This window comes from Canis lupus, chromosome 12 (assembly GCF_048164855.1).
Source record: "Canis lupus baileyi chromosome 12, mCanLup2.hap1, whole genome shotgun sequence".
In the NCBI taxonomy this organism is placed as follows: Eukaryota; Metazoa; Chordata; class Mammalia; order Carnivora; family Canidae; genus Canis; species Canis lupus.
In genome coordinates, this window is record NC_132849.1 from 31692248 (window position 1) to 31714178 (window position 21931).

At 36.2% G+C, this 21931-nt stretch overlaps 1 long non-coding RNA gene across 18 annotated transcripts in view; it reads left to right on the forward strand.

Annotated features, from left to right (window-relative positions):
- The window catches only part of LOC140601463 (uncharacterized), a 660248-nt gene that overhangs the window by 239956 nt on the left and 398361 nt on the right, over positions 1–21931 (forward strand). For 17 of the 18 annotated variants that reach the window (XR_012004466.1, XR_012004468.1, XR_012004467.1 and 14 more), the window contains one exon: positions 7462–7604. The exons of the other annotated variant lie outside the window; for it this stretch is intronic. This is a non-coding gene — a long non-coding RNA (uncharacterized lncRNA). The remainder of the gene's footprint in view (positions 1–7461; positions 7605–21931) is intronic. 18 annotated transcript variants of the gene reach the window in all.

Genomic DNA, 21931 nt, shown 5'->3' on the forward strand with positions numbered 1-21931 from the left:
ATGTGTTTGGAGGGTGGAGGTGAGGTAGGCAGTGAGAAGTGTCGGGGGATGACACTGGAACCAAGGAAAGAACAGATATGGAAGGAAAGGGTGATGTGGCAAAAAGAGCCAAACCTGGGTGGCGCTTTAACATACTAATTTTAACCTAAAGCAAGATTAAAAAGAAAAATTCACTGAATTACAATTTCTCATATGTAAAGTGGTGATGACAGCACCTAATATACAAGCTACCTTGTTGACTTTCAGTTAAGCTTAAGTATGTCCTTTGCTTATACATTTATTAAAATATTGATGTTAAATAAACCTAGAACTTACCAGTATCTTTAGGAATCTGAAAATATAACATATGTCTTTATTCAGAAGCAATATTATTATTTTATGTAAACTTTTATAAACACTGAAGCTATGCCTACAAGAAAAAAATTGGGGATCTTAGGAAATAATAGAAGTAGAAGAAAGGATATGAGAATGTAAGCTGTCATGTAAGCTGCTCTAATTCTGAGTATTAACCTTTTCAATTTGATTTTTACATACTGATAATTTGATTATTTAAATATGATTATACTTAATATTTGAGCTTAAACATCTAAACTCATTAAGGAGAGGGGAAAATGTACATTTAAAAAATATTTTATTTATTTATGAGAGATATACAGAGAGAGGCAGAGACAAAGGAGGCAGAGGGAGAAGCAGGCTCCCTGCAGGGAACCCAATGCGGGGGGGGGGTGGGGGGGTGGGGGGGGTGGGGCTTGATCCCAGAACTCTGGGATCACGCCCTGAGCTGAAGGCAGATGCTCAACCACTGAGCCACTCAGACGTCCTGGGAAAATGTATATTATGTCTATTAGTACGCATTTTCTTTTCTTTTTTTTTTTTTTTAATTTATGATAGTCATACAGAGAGAGAGAGAGAGAGAGGCAGAGACACAGGCTGAGGGAGAAGCAGGCTCCATGCACCGGGAGCCCGACGTGGGATTCGATCCCGGGTCTCCAGGATCGCGCCCTGGGCCAAAGGCAGGCGCCAAACCGCTGCGCCACCCAGGGATCCCTAGTACGCATTTTCACTGGTGTGCTGAAATTAATAAATAAAATTTTACCTAACCTCGTGATATGGATTGGTATCTTTAACATGTTCTCTTATTTACCTTACTAATTCCTGAAGTAGGTCCTTTGTGAGTTTTATAAGAGAAGTACTTTTGGTGTTGTTATTGTTCATGGCTTCCAAAATTTTATTGGAGAGCTATACCAGAAAATAAATTGCATTGTTATATTTTATAGTTCCTATTAACAAATTTAATGTTTGGTCTCTTCTGATTTCTGAACTATAAGATTTCCTGAAGGAAAGAAAAAACTAGGGAGAAATAAATCATTAGCTTTACTCATATGTGGAATATGTGAGAAAATGAACTTCTAAGGTCAAAATTTTCCTATTTTTTTCAACCTCCACAATGGAACTAAGAACTGATTTGGATGTTGAGTTGAGGTATACGCTCAAGTACAACACCCACTCAATCTTATGAGATTCAGAGCTCAGGACTGCCTCTCTGTGAAGGCTCAAAGAATGAGTAGGCTCATAGTTCAAGGCAATCTTACGGGTGCTTCATTGCTGAAGGAAGAAATTACAGTGGAATTGAAATGCCATACTTTACCATGTGTATAGAAAGAGAATGTTTTCAGAGAAAAAAAGGAAAATCTAAGGGCCAAGTGGATTATGCTTTTTTTGAGTGTGCTCCAATAGAAACATGATGTCATAGTATATTGATTTAATAACCAAATAACTAAATGTAGAAACTGTAATTAAATATACTCTTGAGAACACAATTAGGCCAGTAGTACTATTATTTAATGAGGAATGAGAACTAAACACTTCAAATAATAAAAGCAAGGAAAAGAACATTTAAATGGATAGGTACTATTTTCTAAGAATACAGATTTCCTTTTATTAAAAATATTTCTTGAAGTAAGTCTGATGTATTTCCCACTAAGAGCCTTCCCTCCTTAGTTTGCCTTGTCTTGAAAGCTGGTAAGTTTTCATTTCTGAAAAATCTCTTTTATCTTTTCACTGTTTCCATACTAGGCTCTTTGTATTTTCCTGGACTTTACAGCTGCACCCATTGTGCCATTTTCTGCCTCCTGCCTGAGTCAACAGTGGTAACAGATGTGATTTTTGCAGTCAAGATAGTAGCACATTTGGGGGCATGTCTTCAATCTTATTCTTTTTCGAATGTAGCAGATTACTATCGTCAAAGTGCTTCTGATCACATAGGGTAGACTAGTAATATTTATGGGGGAAATAGTGTACATTTTTCAATATTGACCTCTCTTTTGCATCTTTATTATTTGATATGAAACATAATTAAAGACTGAATTATCAATATTTTATACAAGTATCAATATTTTCATACAAGTATACTTACATAAGCATAGGCAGTCATATGATTTTGGATATACTATGATGATAAATGAAAGAAATCCTTATGTTCTAAAGCAATATACTATCTTTCCTCAAAAACACACAATTTTAGTTTCCAGCAATATCACAAATAGAAGAAGCAAAGGAAACATTGTGCACATTATAAGCTAAGACAGGGTGTTTTTAAACTTTTATGCCATTGATTTTTCGGCCAAATCAAGGGGAAAAATACCACATTTAAAAATGTTTAAATACATTCACATGTTAAGTTGTTTATTGAAATTGGGGTAATTTAGTGTGTTGCAACTATATGTCAGGAGCCACATTACGATGCCATAAAACAACTCATAAATCACAAAGGAAGTACCAAGAATAAAGGAACAGTGGTGGAAATCTTAAGAGACACTGTAATAGCACAATTGGCAGTACAGATTGTTGAGTTCTGAACAGACCAGAATGATGCAGCTTTTGCCAACAATAACAGAGAAGAAAAGTACTTTCCATGGTAAATCCAAGTACTGGGAGTCTGTGGCTATATGGCTATTAAATAGCCCATGGAGACAAATGAAAAGAAAGCATGCTTTATATCTTGTATATCACATTATTAGAAGGACTTTACAAAGGCTCACATATGTCTACAAATTACTTAATGACCAAAGGCTAATAGGCAATGTTTTTCAAACATTGATGCAGGTTTATGATAATGATTAGTGTAAATTAGTTTTAATTTGTATGCCTCAAGAAACTTCGAACAACAACATTTCCAAAGATTGTAGAAATTTTAAACAGTCTTATCTGTTTTCTAAAGGTAGCATATTACCTTTTGCTGTGGTAACAAATTATCACAATAACTCAGTGGCTTGCAAGAACAAGCATTTATTTTTAACCTATATTGCAAGAAGGCTGAAAGTTGGCTGAGCTGTCTTGGCTGGGGTCAGCTGGGATGAGCTCCATCTATCTTCCCATTCCATGACCCAGGCTGAAGGAGAAGCTCTTATCCAGGTTGTGCTATTCTCATGGTGGAAGGCAGAACACAACAGGATCAGAGCCTAACCACACAAGCACAGTCTGCGCTTCTGGTAAAAGATGGCATAAGTCTGCTCACATTCTTTTCGCTCAAACAATTCATAAGGCCAAGCCCAAAGTTACTGGGTTGGAAGCATATTCCTTCTACTGAGAAGAATGGTGAAAATGGGGAGTAAATTAGTAATGGAGAGCAAATAATGCAATCTAACACTGTTGGTAAAGGGCACTGTTGGTGAAAATTTATATCTTGGGGAAGGTCACTCTAATAAAAATCTTCTGTCAAAGACCATTGATAATCTCCTAGTATAACCTGAAATTTATTCTAAGCCCGTATGGTCTTCCACTGGCCTGAAGCATTTGACAATTTCCTCCTTGAAACTTGTTCCTCTTTTTGGTTCTATAGCATTTTTTTCTGGTTCTCTTTTTGGCTATCTGAAGACCTCTGTATGTCCTTCTTGAAATATCTATCTTCCTGGAAATAAGGATTTCTCAAATGCTTTCATTGGCCCTTTTATTGCTAAGCAATTCCATTTTCAGCTACTTCTATGATTTTAGTGATCTCTTCAATGTGAAAATAATTCAAATGACCTTCTCCAGCCTGGATTTCCAGATTTGTACTTCTACCTGCCTTCCTGGGAATTCCATTTGAATACTTTTTGCCACTTGGAATCTAATATTGTCACTAGAAACTTGTCATGTCTTCCATCTAGACGTGCCCCTCCTGACTTACCTATTCTTAATGGTAGCATCATTTTTCCAGGTCATTCTGACTCAAACCTGTGAGGTACGTGTTTGACTTCGCTTTCCTTCTAACATTTTGTCAGTGAATACCAAGGCACAGGGTATTCCATCATTGTAATGTTTCCCATAACTGTCCACTTGTTTTTTTCTCACAACCACCATTCTGGCTTATATCTTTATTCCATCCCAACCACTTTTAAAGTTGTAAATTGTCTCCTTCATCCCTCTAGCTTCTTATTTGTCACCATTCCAGATCAGAGCTCATATAACTTTCTAGTTACCTTCTGTGTCTAAGTCCATCACAAATTGACTGATTTATGAGTTTTTTCACAGTATGTTTCTAATTCAACTGTTTGGAGTTATCTTCTTAAAGTTAATGTTAACTGAGGTTCTTGCCAAAATAGGTAACTTGAATTTACTTGAACACATCTGAAGTTTCCCACTTATCTTTCCTCTGCTATTTTTTTCTTTCTGGTATATACTTCTGGCCTCAACTTTTATTCAAATGCTAACTGTGCATTTATTTATTTATTTATTTATTTATATTTTTAAAAGATTATTTATTTATTTATTCATGAGAGACACACAGAGAGAGGCAGAGACACAGGCAGAGGCTCTCCATGTGGAGAGCCTGATGTGGAACTCGATCCCAGGACCCCAGGATCACACCCTGGGCTGAAGGCAGGCTCTCACCTGCTGAGCCACCCAGGCATCCCGCTACTTGTGCTTTTAAATTTCATTCTCAAAGGATATCTCTTCCAATAATTTTGTCCAAGAGCACTTCCAATAATTTTGTCCAAGTTTGCGTCTTTCTTGTGCATAGATTTTCTTTGTATTCCAGTGGTTTGTAAAACTATTTCTTCATGAAACTACAATATTTTGAAGGACCATGACTAGATATTACTCCAACTTGTAATTCCTGTAGCATCTAACCCAGAACTTTCTATAAAGTAAATTTATAATGTTGTTTTGAGAGCTTGAACTCCCTGGCACACATAGTAAACACTTCTAAGTGCTAATTATAATGATTTTTGTTATGAAATTTTCAGTTAAGTTCTGGCAAAATATGGTTACATTTATTTGAAACAAACAGTTTCACGTTATTTCCTACCTTGCTTATAAACTGATTAGTAAATAAGAATAAGTACGTTCTATACGGGGAGAACTGAGAAAAGATTTATTTTCCTATTTACAATGGACATTCATTATAAGCCTTTTTGGAGAGACTGATAAGTTCTATTCTTTGGATAAGTTAAGGTAGGTGTCAACACAGCAAAGAAATTTCTTGAAGTAAATTCTCTTTGTATCTTGTAAAAGATCATTAAAATAACTGTGAATCTCCTTAAAAATAAATACAAATGGAAATAATGTACTTTTTACTATAACTTCCTCAATTTACCCCAATTATTATTTCTACCTGAATAAATAGTTATCTACCACATAGTTTCCTTGTTTTACAGTGAACTTAGAGTATCATTCAAATATAGGTCAGAGAGAATCAGTAGGTAGGTGGGAGAGTGTGGGTCAATCTACTATCAATTTCAGTTTTTTGCATATAGACTTTCACGTCTAGTGTTCGATACTCAGTAGTGGTTAAATGACATGATTTTTGGAAATGTTAACATCTGAGTCATCACACTAAACACAATTGGGAAATAGTAATAGTATTGATGTCAGGAAAGAAGTGAATGTGCACTTAAAAATATGTTGAGAGTAGATCTCATGCAAAGCATGCTTACCACAGAAAAAAATAAAAAATGAAAAGAAACAACAAAATGAAAAAGCTCCAAAGGCATGCAAACCTTTGGAAGTGATGAATATATTTATTATCTTGATAGATGATGCTGTCATAGGTGTATGCATATATCCCAAGCTTATCAAACTGTGTACATAAGTATGTGCAGCTCCCTTTTTATCAGTTATACCTCAATAAACCTGTAAAACAAAACAACAAAAAACATTTTGCATAGAACCCAAACATATTCAGGATACAGTAACAATTTCCGGAAGTACCTGTGAAGCTGCTGGTGGCCTAAAATGAGGTTTTGGAATAACATTAAGTATACTTCCAATACCATTAAAACTGCCGTGTAGTATAAAAAAAGATAAAAATTTCCCAATTCATTTTCAGAAGCTAGTATAACTTTGACCTCTAGAACTTCCCAAGGCTGAGTAAAAAAGAAATCAAAGAGCAATTTCGTTCACATGTATTTTTGCAAAAATTATATAATAATAATAATAAAATAATTCAGTCTCTGTTACTGACTAGCCATGTACCTATACTGAAGTTATTTAGCCACTTAAAGTCTTGAATTTCATATTTATAACTATGAAGTAAGGACTAGATAGTTTTTCAGGTTCCAAATTATAAATTTCTTTCCTTCAAGCCAAAATTATTCTCTGAGTAGGACCCATAGATGGCAGTACCATATAATAAAACCAATGAAAAGAAAAATTATGTTTTTTTTTTTTTTTTACCTTGTCCAGATTAGGGAAAAAAAAATTAAACCACATTCATTGTGGGATTTCAAATGGAAAAAAGAAAGCAAAAGCAAAATGACCCTTATCATAATTACATTATTTTGGTTTTTAGAATAAGATTCTAGTTACATGAAGTGAAGATGGTAGAAATTCTGAAGTCTATTTCTATATAAACAATGCATTGAAGACCAAACAGTTATGAGATTTCTAAAGGAATTAGAGACTCCAACTCTTGTTTTAAAAAATTAGATTTTGAAAAAGCCACTAGAAATAATGTACCTCTTAAAGTAAAAAAAAAAAAAAAAACCCAAAAAACTTAAACTGAAATGACATTTCACTGTAATAAAAGTTCTTCACTTTAGGAAGATTTACAGGTTAAAAATATGAACCTGCCTTGATAAAGAAATTCTTCACTGTAGGATATTATGAAAGATACATTCCTGGCATAGAGGATCTTGACCTAAGTGAATACAGTATTTTCTCTCAGAGGGCAGAGCAGTGACTGTCTTTGACAATGACAGAGAGTGTCTCTGCAGCATTTTACATATCCATTTGTAGGGTGGAAGATTTGAGGGACTTTGAAGGCATAATCTGACCATGAAGAATGATATTACTGAATAAAATCACAGTTCAACCCATTCTGTCCCAATTATGTGGATTTGGAATTAATAAAATTAAAATTTCATTAAGAAAAAATTCCTGGAAAGCTATAACTGAATATGCTATTAATATATTACAAAGCATGTAAAATCAGGACATGTGAAATATGTAAAAATAAGGAACAATTTTTCTTTTTCAAAGTGCTTCCTCAGATTATCACCATGATGAAACTGGACAAATAGCCAAGAAGCAGTTACTCACAAAAAACAAAATTGTGCAATCCAAATATGTAATACTCCTGACCTGGAAGGATGACAAATGTTCTTCACATGAAACACAGCAAGGTACTGTAGAACAAAGGGGAACTTCATTTAACTTTACAAAACATGGATGATATGAGGATGTAAAAAAAATAAATTACATATCTCAACAGCAAAAGAGGTAAAGAACATATTGCCTATTCAATTCATACACAGAACAATTATGACATGAGTGGTAGGGGCTAAAATGCCTCTCATTCATACAGTCAATAGGCATTGTTTCAGCACAAACTGTCCCATATATTAGAGTATATGTCAGAAACTTATGTGGGATAGTGTCATTGCTCTCTGATCACCTACAGTCTCATTGTGGAGGCAAACATGTACACATTGAAGTAGCTGACAAAGATACGAGAGCAAAGGATATAACAGAATATCAGAGTGGAATTGGGATTTTCTAGAGATTGTGAGTTCTGGGCATCACATGCAATGGCAGGGAGAATGAGAACTAGGAGTCTAGGAAAAGGAACCCTCTTGTACTGTTGGTGGGAATGCAAACTGGTGCAACCACTGTGGAGAACAGTATGGACATTCTTCAAAAAATTAAGAATAGAATTACCATATGATGCAAGAATTTCACTACTGGATATTTCCCCAAAGAAAACAAAAACACTAATTCAAAAAGATACATGCACCCCTGTGTTTATAGCAACATTATTTACAATAGCCAAATTATGGAAGCCTCCCAAATGTCCATCCATAGAAGAATGGATAAGGAATAGGAGATATATATTCCACATGTATGATGGAATATCAGCTATAAAAAAATACTGAAATCTTGCCATTTGCAACCACATGGATGGATCTAGAGAGTATAATGCTAAGCAAAATAAGTCAGTCAGGGAAAGACAAATACCATACAATTTCACTCATGTGGGATTTAAGAAACAAAACAAATGAACAAAGAACAAATAGACAAATCAAAAAAACACTCTTAACTATAGAGGACAACTGATGTTTACCAGAGGGGAAGTGGGTGAGGGTATGGGGGAAATAGGTGAAGGTGGATTAAGGATGCATTTATCATGATGAGTGCTGAGTAATGTATAGAATTATTGAATCACTATATTGCACATCTGAAACAAATATAACACTCTAATTTAAGTAAAATGGAATAATAATAATAATAATAATAATAATAATAATAAAAAAGAACTAGGAATCTAGTTCTGCAGAGGCAGAGGCATTATTCCCTGTTTAAAAACAAGATAACCTCCATAGCTCCTTTTCTTACATGAGCTTGTAGTAGATACCTCAAAAGGTTTTATCCCTTCCAAGCCTTGTTCCGGTCTTCCTATTCTCTGTTGCTGGCTACTGCTTGGAGATCTGGTTCTAGTTTCTCTGTCAGCTACATTTAGATAGTTGCTTCTTAGACCTCATTTACGCCTCAGACTTGCCAGATCTCTTCCTATTCTCGCTGCCCAGCATCCTCTGTGCAAGACAGTCAGGGAACAAACATGTATGTGTGTGTGAGTGTGAGTGTGTGTGTGTGTATAACAAAAACAATTTGCTTAATTTAGAAAAGCAGTACTAAAATCAGTCAGGGTTGTGAGGTAAAAGTGGGAGAACAGTTAGGTCTTAAATGGACTAGAAAATACATCTGGTTTGATGTGATTGAAAATAGTTGCTGAAAGATGCTGAGCAGAAAATGAATATAATGAATGTTATTTAAATACAATGTCTATTATTTGGAAGTAGCAAACTGGATAGAAATATTTTTCTTTCATCAGGATTATAATCCACTTGGAAAAGGGTGAAAATGATAATTCAGACAGTGCAAACTATACTTTAAATGGTGTGGAGTCATTGAAGGGTATGCCACATTTGTGGATTGTCAAAAATGTGAGTGGGCGGGGTAGTCAATGGCTTGAAATGGGGTTGATTGCAAAGTAAGTTGGGGTCATATTGTAAAGGATCATGATGAGTAATCTGGGCTTTATGCAATTGGCAGTGGGGTCCCCACTAAGATTTTCAGTCATTTTTTGGCTTTACTTTTAGCTAATATTGAAGAAAATAAATCTATTTAAAATCAAATAAATAAGGCCACCATGCTTTGTCTTCCCCCCAAAGCAAGTGCAAACAGATGTTCTTGCCTACCATGGCATGATAGGAGTCTTAGGAATTACTTCTAGTAGGTTCCTCAGCATTCCACTGCCTCTAGCTTTTTGATACTACTTCCTCAGAGCTCATGGCTGTCTTCTTTCAAGGTCAAGGCTTTTCTGATTCCTTCCAGTACCCCTCTCCTGCAGTGTTTTTAGCACAAACACATGCTCTGTCTGTCAAGTACAGTGTAAAAATGACTTTGCTGGAAGGCGTGGAGATTTCTGGGCAAAAGCCACACATGGAGCAAGCATTACAAGCAGATGGCCTCATTACTAGATCCAGCACGAGCCAGATAGAAACAGTGCTGGGCTTTTACAGGATGAGGTAGTTACAGTCCTCTGAACTTCAGCTCTGTACTTTGGTCGCAGGTCTACTCCTTAGTTTCAGTTCAAAACAACTGTCTTTGGAACTTTCATTTTACATTTCTTTCACTTGTTTTGATTCCTCTCAGCATGATAAAAAATATATTAATAATATGTCTCCTCTAAGTGCTTTCTCTATTCCTGGATAGTTTTACTTACTGGTGTTTTTTTGCCCTGGTCTGCCCAAATTCCCTTAAGTTCTTTCTCCATTCTTTAGTCTCACTCAGTTATCCTGTCTCCTGATTCTGCAGTTTTCTTAAGCATCTTTCTTCCATCACCATCCCTGGATTGCACTCAGATCATGTGAGCATTTCTCAGTCTAACTTTCTGTTGCCTGTCAGTCTGTTTTAAAATTAGTATGCCCATACCCTTCCTTTCTACAGAAAAACATGATTATAAGATAGCTCACAATACAGCTGGGGCAGAGTGAGGGGTAAGAATATTTTTACCCATTAATATTTAAGAATGTGAGCTATTGAGAGATAAAGGAAAGCCTAAATTCCTAATTTAATACTTCTTTAAACTCGTCTTCCTCAAGTTTGGGCAGACTGGCAGACTTTCCTGCTTTTCTTAATAGAGAAGAGATGAACACTGCTGTTTTATTTTCTCAACTCCTTGTAGTGTAACTAGAAGAGGGTAGTTTCCCAATTTTCTTCTTTTTCTTAAGTATTGTTCTTATTATTACATTTAAAATAAATGTAAGCATTATTATGTTTTCTCAGATATATTTTAAGCTTAATGAAGGCAGAGACCTTGCAATTACTGCACTGTATCCCCCATGGCACTCACAACACAGCTATGGCTACCTCTTGCATATGTTTTATTCTGTATTGTCTTTATCCTCAGTCTCTTGGTGGGGATAAGCTGGTTTGCAGTTGTTACACTCCTAACATCTTCTCCCATTATGATTCCATAAAAGAGATAGCATCTTTAACAGTACAAACAAAATATCTCGACCTATCATTTGCTTTAAGCCATGGGTAGCCTGGAGTGTTACATTGGTCAAAGTGGTGAAATGACCCAGTTGGGGGAGGAAAGGGTGCAGAATCTGGACAAAGAGTCACTGCCAATTAGAGCACACAGACTTCCGTAGAAGAGAGGTGATCTTTAAAGGAAAATTGATTTTCTGTTTCCAAAAGATGGGGGACTAGATTATGGCTAACACACACAATAAATGCTCACTATAATATCCTTATTAAGAAGACTATAAGGGTAGTACTATGATATTGTAGCCTCTATGAATCTTGAGCAACAAATATTGAATGCCTCTCTGGGAATTATGAGTTTCTCAAAAATGGCTCAGGACAGATCTGATGAGAATTTGGAAGAGACTAGAGTCAGTGTAAAGGCCACAAGGTATTGCTAAAAAAAGACCATTCTCTGAGGATTGTAGGAGACCTCCTATTGCTTATAGAATAAGTACAAAGCCATAGCATGATACACAAGATCTTTTACAATCTGACCCCAGTTTATTTCTATTTCATCTCCTGCCAATTTCTACTTTGCTTTCTATAATCTAGCCCAATATAGTTTCTTATCATTCTCTAAACACATCATGCTGTTTATGACTCAATGACTTTCCCCCCTATCTTTGTCCTTTCCTTTTTTTATGAACTTGAAAGATCATATAAGGAAAAGTGCTCAACTCAATGACTTTTTGAAAATCTTGTCTCGTTCTTGGAATGCTGTGCTCTTTCCAAATTGGTACATTTCTTTTTTTAAATTTTCAAAAAAATTTTTTTACTTTTATTTTTATTTTTAAAGAGAGAGAGAGAGAGAATGCACAAGTGAGCAGGGTAAAAGGGGGGGAGGGAGAGGGAGAGAGAGAGATCTTATAAAGGCTCCATGCTCAGTGTGGTGCCCAATGTAGGGCTTGATCTCACAACCCTGAGATCATGACCTGAGCCAAAGTCAAGAGTTGAACACTTAACCAGCTGAGTCACCCAGGCACTCAAATTGATACATTTCTGTAATTCATGAGGATGAAACTCAAATGTTATCACTCGTGTAAAGGTCTTAGAGAGTTAGTCACTGCTGATTTGAATGCCTGGGTGAATAGAGACAAAAGCTAAGCTAAGGAAGGCTCATAGAGGGGATAACTAGTTTGGGAGGGGTGAGGAGGATGATGGTTTCCATTTTGGACAGGTAAGTCTGAAGTACCTGTATAGGGATGCCTGGTTGATATTTAGATGCACTGGACCTAGATATTCAGAATAGTGGCCTGGCATGAAGACACAGATCTGGGTGTTGCCACTATAGAAGTAGTGGGTAAGATTTCTCAATGAGAAAATTATCAAGAGTGGAACTTTAGAGAATGCAGCATTTAAGAGGAGGACTGAGGCACTGAATGGTCAGTAATGGAGAGGAGGGAGGATGAATGGAGAGGTATGAGAAGACCAAGAAAAAAAGAAAATATCCTCAGCAGTTAAACAGTGACCAGAAAGATAGAGTTTTTGAAGAAGGGAGTTATTAGTGTCAAATGGTAAAGGCAGTTCAAGAATGATAGAGACCAGCAGAGGGTTAATGCCTTGGAAGGCAGGGGTGATGATTTTGAGAGGGTTTGAAAGAAACTTGGGAGCTACTGAGGGAGCTAGCAGTGCCTTTTGGATGTAATGGTGTTAAAATAACTCTGAGCATTCCATGATGGGAACTGGAGATACAAAATCTTTCCCAGCATGAACATTGGAGTTAGAGGTTTAATTCTCTATCCTGCATTTGGTGAAGGACACTCATTACAGCATCATAATGGATTTCATTCTAGCATATTTCCTTTGAAGAGAGCACTCCTTCATGAGAACATAATAATAGAAAAAATATAACTTCTTAAAAATCACATCAATAACTCTATTACCTCTTACCTCATAGCACAAAAAGTGAAGTCCACTGATCTGGACAGAAAGGAACAATTATTACCTTGTTCCTTCTAAGCAAATGTTATTCTTTATTATATCCTCAGGACATCTATTTTTCAAATGAAAAAAATATTTTACAGTCATTAAATTGCTCACTGCTGGTTCTCTGATGAGAAAAAAGTAATAAACATATAAAGGAAGGAAAGTACTAGAACGTATGAACTTTTTTGATATTCAGTATTGGCATATTAAAACTCCAGGTTAAACCTGTGGCAGTGAGAGTTTAACGTGGTTGTGGGGTTATGTTGGTGGTCAGGAAAGATCTCAAGGACATCAGAGATATATTTGGTTGTCCTTGTTCATGGGTCCAGTTCTCCAGCTCTATACATCTGGAAATTCAGTAAATAACTTATTCAGGGAAATTCAAGGCTTGAGAAAAAAGACATAAAAGACCTATTTCAAATCCATGAAACTGATTTTTGGCTAAAGCAATAATTAGAGTTAAGATATGTATCTTTCCAAAACTCTACATGGGAAATTAAAGCAAAAGTCAGAAAATTGCCTGATGAGTATATAGAATCAGAATACTATCTAAGTAATCTTGTATACTACTCTGTGTAATATGGTCTTGTCAATGAAGCAGACGCAGTGCCCATTTTTCTCTATCAACTTTGGTTCTTAGGTCTTTTTGAGAGTCCATGGACTCTCTCTGGCTAATGCCATGGAATCTTGCACCAGTCAAAAACACATGCACACAAGCTTTTTCACATATTTCAGTAGTTTCAAAGACTCCCAAAAACCAAGACTTAAAATCTCAGGTTAATAGACCCCAGGCTAGTGATTCACAGTCTTCAGACCTCCTTTTCAATGTATAAGCATGTCTTTTCCATTACTGCAACATTTAGATTAATCAGTCCTTGCTTGCTTCATGCCGAGAAATTCTGATAGCTCGTGACTCATTATCTAATTGACTCAAACAAAGAGGTTGGTGTGTGGGTATCTTCCTCAGCTAGGATGTAAGAACACCAATAGTCCTAGAATTCTGCCTATTTGGTAGAATCAGCAGAAATTCCTCCCACTACTTTTTGTTCAGATAGAAGAGACAGAAAATTAAAGTTATGTCAACTTCCAGGCAATATAAATAACAACATGAAGAGTTGATGTGCTTTTTTTTTTTTTTTTTTTGTGATGTCACATGGTCTCTCCTATGTTATAATTCTCTTTCAAACTTAATCCTAGGCCCTGTCTTGAAGGGTGAGCTAGCATGTCAAGGGTATTTCCATCTAATGGAAGAGTTGATTATAGGTCAGTTACTTTGTATCACTGTGGGTTAGACTTGTTTGTTTGAATCATTCTGATGCAAAACATACAGAGGCAGTAACAGAATTTTGATCATTCTGATCATGTGATCAGATACAATCCTGTATCTTTGTTGATTTCATTTTAAGTTTTAAGTGAAAGAAATACAGGAACAGAGCAATGACAATGTCTTTTAAATACCAGCATTTGTTGACGCTATTAGAGGATATCTGGTCTCAAACACTTGATTAAATCAGTTGGTTGTTACATTCTAACTTGTGAAATGGCATGGCTTGGCAGAAAGAGTTTTGGTGACTATATTATTCAGGGTCCCAGCAAGAAAGAGAAAGTACATTCTAATTAGAATAATCTGAGAAGGGCTTAAAAAGGGACTATTTCCCAAGGCAAAGGCAGAATGTAGGAAATCCTAAGTGAAGTGCAGTTCCCCAGACCTGTCATCAAGAGTAGACCCATTAGCATAAGGAATGTGACCAAAACCTGAAAAGGGGAATTGCGTAGGGTAGGCCAACTTCAGTGGAACCCTGAGCCTGGTGAAAGGACCCATCCAGTTCTTGGTGAACCTGCAGAGAGGGAAGCAAGAACATAATCTGGCCTCATCTATTCTCACTCCCTATTTTCCCTAGAATCTCTTTCTGGGCATCCCTATTGGCACATTGATGTGATCATATAGATCAGCATTCTTGATGGGGGCAAGGTGGAAAAGAATGGAAAACAAATGGATCTGAAAGGCAAACAAAAATATTTGGCACAGAGCCAACAAATTTGAGTTCAAATTCTGGTGCCATTACCTATCAACTCTGTTGCTTAACCAGATATAACTTCTTTAATGTTCAGTTTTCTGTCCCTCAGGATTTCTGGGAGAATTAAATATAAATAGTGGAATGTCTGTTTATATCACATGGCACGTACATGCTCACAAAATGCTTATTGAATGTTTACTGAATGATTGAGAACCTGATTAATTAAAAAGGAAAGATTGGTGAGAGCAAAGGCTAAGAAGTAGTTTCCTTTTATAATTTATGCACCATAAACACAATTTTTGATGTGTGTCCTTCTGGATAATATATTCTGTATACATAGGAAATATATTCTGGGCAATGTTCATAGGGAAATATGCATGAAAAAATAAATAATCGTTACTGATAATGTGTGGCTATTGTGTTCTGGACAGTTAAAATTTAATGTTTACATGCCTTTGATGAGTCAGGGTATCTTTCCAATTTTCTCATTTTATGAAGCTCAGTACATAAAACTAAACGTCTCTTAAAAACCCTAGAATTTGGAACTGGAAATGGCCTATGGAAAATCATCTGTTTAAGCTTTTATTTTGCAGTTGAGAAGACTGAGGGTCAGAAATATAAACTTATCCAAGGCTAATGACCTTGGAAGTGGCAGAGTTACAGCTAGAATCCAGGAGTTCTTGCCTCATCTAAAAGCCTTCTCCTTCTAGATTTTGATTAATAACATCCTAAAGAACAGAACTGGCTAAAAGTTCCACACTTTATAAATCAGCATGAAGTTTGCCCAGAGGATAGAATAAGATTATGAATTCAACCATCATCTAGATCCTGAGAGAGTAAATTAAAGCATTAATACTTTGCAATTTATAAAAGAAGGTGGTCATCGTTATTATACTGCTCTCTGATGTGGATATGAACAATCTTAAGGCTCTTGTAAATGAATTATATATATTCCCAGAAAACTTGAAATTAGGACCTGCATAGGAAGAAGCAGTAGCTAAATGCACCCACTTGATATGAAGGATGACTATAGTCCTCATAGAATTCAAGAAAAATAAACTAGCTTTCCATTTCAAAGTAAAAAGTATCTCACTAGGTTTTTCTTAATGTGATAGGATTGTTTTCCTTAATATTTCACGAGAATTTGAGTGAGAAAGCTCAGGGATCATGATTTACAATATTATGTGAGAGGTTATTTATTCTTAGAAAAGGGAAAGTGAAAATTCTAAAGACAACAGAACATTGTCATTTATCCTCAAGAAAAACATTTTTCTGGAAGGCTTGTTATCTATCTTTCTCCTTATGTCTCATATAAGGGGAACCACCATTAAGGCTGTGGAAGCATTCTGGGACTCCAAAGAGAAGAAAACATTATTTAGGGGACCAAGGCTAAAATAATACTGGTCTCCTGCTCTGCCATATGGAGGGACCACGGTATAGCTCCTAAGATGCTCGTTTCCTTAATTAGGACAAACCCCAGTCCTAAATGCTTTTGGAAGAAAAGCCAACAAACGCTCTAGGGGATCAATCACAGCTTCAGACTTTTCAATTAACTTCCCTTTTATTACCCCTCATTGATAGTCTTTGAAGTATGTTTCAATTAACATAAAATTTAAAGCTAGGTTTCTAAACTTCTGAGGTTCAAAAATACTATACGCATTATCCAAAATAATTCTCTTGAACAAATCAGTAAATACAAATTAATGTTATTATTCACTAGCAAAAATAATAGTCTTTTTTTTTTAAGTTTATTTATTTATTTATTTATGATAGTCACAGAGAGAGAGAGAGAGGCAGAGACACAGGCAGAGGGAGAAGCAGGCTCCATGCACCTGGAGCCTGATGTGGGATTCGATCCCGGGGCTCCAGGATCGCGCCCTGGGCCAAAGGCAGGCGCCAAACCGCTGCGCCACCCAGGGATCCCCAAAAATAATAGTCTTAAGAGACATTGTGATGGTGAGGAAGTCAAGACTTTGGACTTGGGGGCTTTCTGTATCTAGTTGCCTCAAGTGTAAAATATGAAAATAGAACTACCTACTTCATCTAGAGTTGTTACAATTCAAGGAGTAAATCATGAATGCATTTAAAGTAGAGCCTGACCCCCAGTATGGACTATAAATTTTAGATAATGTTGTGGTTATTATTATTTTTACTATTATTATTATTTACTTAGCCTGTATTTTGTTGCTACATTCTTGTGTGATTTCTTAATCTTCACAGTGACTTTGAACTTTGGTGGTAGGTACCATTAGTTCCATTTCATAACAGAGGAAACCAAAGTTGAGGGAGCTTAGGAAACTTGGCTAAACACACAGGGTAAGAGGCAGAGCTACAGTTCCAAAAATAAGTCGGTCTGATCTCAGAACCTATGCTTATAACCACTGTAATGTACTTCTAGTTGATCTTTGTATACTTGTGAAAAGTCTCTCCTAAATCCTTATCATCCTGCAAGACTGGATTGAATAGATGAATAGATGGACTCTGCAGTTCTTTTGTAGACTAAGTTCTGGCGGTACATTTTTAAAATTAAACAGAGAATGACAATTATCATATGGTTTCACTCATATGTGGAATATAGGAAACAGCACAGAGGGTTATAGGGGAAGGGAGGGAACTAGAACATGAAGAAATAAGAGAGAGAGAGAGATAAACCACGAAAGACTCTTAACCCTAGGAAACAAACTGAAGGTTCCTGGAGGAGAGGTAGGGGAGGTAATTGGGTGATGGGCATTAAGGAGGGCCCATGATGTGATGAGCACTGGGTGTTCCATGCAACTGATGAATTACTGAACACTACATCCGAAACTAATGATGTACTTATATGCTGGCTAGTTGAATTTAAATAAAAAAGGGAAAATGGAAAAAATAAACATGACTTTTATCGTTTATTCTTCTTTACAAAAGCAATAAATGCCTTTTGTTGAAAAATTTAAAATTGCTACTAATAAAAAGGAGGCAAAATACATATTCTTTCCATCCAGAGATAACTATAGATAACCGCTATACAAATAGCAGTTGTATATTCTGCTATTTGTGTCCTCAACTTCATCTAGTGCAATTGCTTGTTTTTTATTGGTTATAAACTGGTGAAAATGTTTACAACAAATATAAAATGTTTACAACTCACTAACAATATTTCCATAGAAATAAATAAGGGTAAAGACCATTTTCTTTTCTATGATGTGTAAGATATTCTCTATTTAATCTTTGAGTGGCACAAAGCCTAGACTATGGTTTACCAGTGGGGTTTAGCCCAATATTTTTAATGATCAAAGAGTAAAATAAGGACTCAAAAGTGAAATGTAAGAATATTAGAAACTCTATTGGAAAAAAGAAAAATCAAGGGTGGTTGGGAATTCTTTGCATCATTGGCTTAGCTCTCAGTGTTATTCCATTTTTATAAGCTGGTGATAATGGACATAATCTATGCTCTTTTTCGAGCCCAAGTTCCTATCCTTGAATTCTTTGTGGTATGGGATATTTTTTTACCAAAAGAAAAAAATGATAATAAAAAAGATTCTCTAACCTCAAGAAATTTACAATTCATTCCTTTGCCAGTGATTTTAAAGGCGGTAAGAGCAAATGATCAGTTTGTGCTACCTTGGATTTTAGGGCCCATGGAAAGGCTTTATGGGTTACTGATGAATTCCACTCACAAATTTTTTTTAAAGATTTTATTTATTTATTCATGAGAAACACACACACACACAGAGGCAGAGACACAGGCAGAGGGAGAAGCAGGCTCCATGCCAGGAGCCTGACATGGGACTCGATCCCAGGTCCCCAGGATCACACCCTGGGCTGAAGGTGGTGCTAAACCGCTGAGCCACTGGGGCTGTCCTCCACTCACAAATTTTAAACACATCTTATGGACTTTGCCCAAGCATCCAGCACTTTCTGTAGGAAAACAATGAGCAAACAAATAAAACAGAAGGTAAATCAAATTACCAATTATTAGAAGAGCTAGCACGTTTCCTTCTCATCTACTATGTTACTTCAATTTTGGACTTCATAAAATTTTCAGTAAATCTGTGCCATGTCTGAATGGAGCACCTAAAATTAAATGAAAGACTAGGGTAGAGTGAAAATGACAGAATTAGGGGGCACAAAAAATGTTTTCAAGATACAGGGTGATGTCTAAGAACACTAACTTCTCGGTGGCAAATTTAATGTTTGAGTATAACCTGGAACTATTTTTCAAGGATTCAGAATAAGGAAGCCAAATTCAATGCCTGGATGCAAATTCAGTTTATTTTTTAAATTGATATGAAATATTTTAAATTCTATTAGTTTTGTGTGTGTTTTTTTTTTTTAAAATCCATTAGATTTTTAAAAGAAAAACCCAATAGTTTTAGAAAACTGTTAGGTAACTCCTAGTCCCTTAAGTCACAGATACCTGGCTCCTTTTCTTTCTTAGGATCTTGCTCACTTCACAATTTTTATAGTTTTAGATTCACCTGCCAATGAAACAAGGAGTAACTTTTCCAAGAGATTTGACACTGATGGTCGCAGATAGTTATTTGAATGGTTGTTTCTAGACCCCAGTTTAGTTTCATTATAATTGTACTACAATAAGGCATAGCCTATATAGATGAACAAAACAACTATTCTGTATAATATGGACCAATTTTCTGCATTATAGTATTAAGAAGGATTTTGACTTAGATATCCGTATGTCTGCATTTAGAACCTCAGTATTAAAGTCCTTTATTTTTTTAAAAAGACTTTATTTATTCATGAGAGACACACAGAGAGAGGCAGAGACACAGGCAGAAGGAGAAGACACAGGCTCTTCGAGGGGACCCCGATGTGGGACTCGATCCTGGGTCTCCGGGACCATGCCCTGAGCCGAAGGCAGTCGCTCAACCACTGAGCCACCCAGCTATCCCGTATTAAAGTCCTTTAAAGTCACTGTGCCCCCTTAGTATATGCCCCAAAGAACCATTTCCTAATTTTACCATTATTTATTAGAGATAGATTTAAAAAATTTAATTTGTATTTTGTATTCAAGGTACCTGGTGTGAATGTAAGATGCATTTGCTCTTTGAATCACTTAGAAAACAACAGTAGCCACGTTGGATGAACAGAAGAGACCCAAAACCTACTTTAGTATTTTCTCAGCCTTACTCACTTGACAGAATGTAACTGATTTCCACTGTTTTGAGGACCGTTTTATATCTGAAATCTTAAGTGCCCATACCCAAAAGTGCCTGTCCTATGTGTGTCAGGGCATCAACAAAGACTGCAGCAGTATGGAAATCCTGTTTGGTCATATCAGTCATTGGCATGCTTTGTAGTTGTTGTCATTTTTAAAAATAGTTGTGCAAAAACAGGCCTGCAAACTAGGACATAGAGAAAAAAGAATGGAGAATAGAATAAATGACAGCTGAGAGAGGCTTTCTTTTTTTCTTCTCTGCCAAGGAACAATTGTAGCCAGTGCCCATTGGAATGGTGTGAACACAAGATTTTTGCCCATTTGCAACTCATGCTTTAAGTATTGTGCATAAAATTCCACATATGTGAATACCAAGGCTCTGGTTGTCCGCAATGATCAAATATGCTGCAAGCTTTCTGAAACATCCAAAGGACTGCAGTTCAACTTCTTTATCCAACTCCTTAGATCCTGTTTCAAAGGCTTCGTTAGAAGCTGAAGTGTCATGGTGATGTCATATGTAATTGTGATAGCATCCTCAGACATAGTTTTCACTACTTTTGCATTAAAGCAGAGTTAGTGGATTTGAAAACAGTTTGCCTATAAGTGTTAAAATCTGTCCATTGGTCATCTAGTGTGTGGATATATTCTCTTTAAAAGTATTAATTTGGGATACTTGAACATTCAGTCAGGAAAAGAATGTCCTAGGAAGTCTGCCATCGCCTGGTTGTGATCTTATTACTTGACATAATCTCTTTGAACAATGAGGACAGTGAGTCCTAACCTATTGCTTTTTATTGGATGTTTGTCATAGTTGTCCCATCATCTTTTATTAGTCTTTTTATATTTGGAGGAAATCCCCTAGTTATGAGGATAGCCTTATTGTTATTGAGGTCAGAACTGAAATTCCCACCAGCTTCCTTAGCACCTAGAATACACCTGGGCTTCACCAGTCAAAGGTACCATGGGAGCCTATATTTCAATTATAAGTAATGGGAAGGAAGAATTTGGGTGCTTGATTCTGTTTAGCTGGTAGGAATGGCAGTGGAAGCATCTGCTTATTGGAGGAGGTATTACTAAAAGTATGTATTAATTTTAAATGTTTAGAATAAATGAAATATGATAGCTTGCACTATAGTGTGAATGTTTAGTGGTTTTGATTCTCTCCTGGGACTGCTTCTGGTTTTAAAAAGAAGCTTGCCAACTCCAATCAATTTTTAGTATAATAGGTAAAGGAGTGACTATTAAGAAAGGAGTTCTCACTGGAGACTTTTGTTCCTCTCTCAACTGTGTTAAAGTTATGTATCCCTTTATTTGTCCAAAAAATTTTTGAGTTTATACAGAAAAGGCACTAGAAGGTATCTTAGTCATTTTGGGCTGCTGTAACAGAATACCATACACTGGGTGGTTTGTAAAGAATAGAAATTTATTTCCACCAGTTCTGGAGGCTGAGAAGTCCAAGATCAAGGTGCTGGCAGACTCTGTGTCTGATTAGGGCCTGTTTCCTGCTTCATAGATGACTGTCTTCTCCTTTCCTCACATGGCCAAAGGGAAGAACAAGGAGCTTTCTGGGGTTTCTTCTATAAGAGCACTAATCTCACTCATGAGGGCTTTGCCTTCATGATCTAATTACTGCCCAAGGGTCCCACCCTGAATTACCATTACAATGGGGGCTAGATTTCAACAAGTGAATTTTGGGGGAACACATTGAGTTTACAGCAGTTAGTATTGTTACTTTTGGAAACCCAGTCTATGTTCACTTACATGATTTTATGCATTTCAAACAAGCCTCCTTTTAGCCTTTATCTTTTCAAAGGGAAAG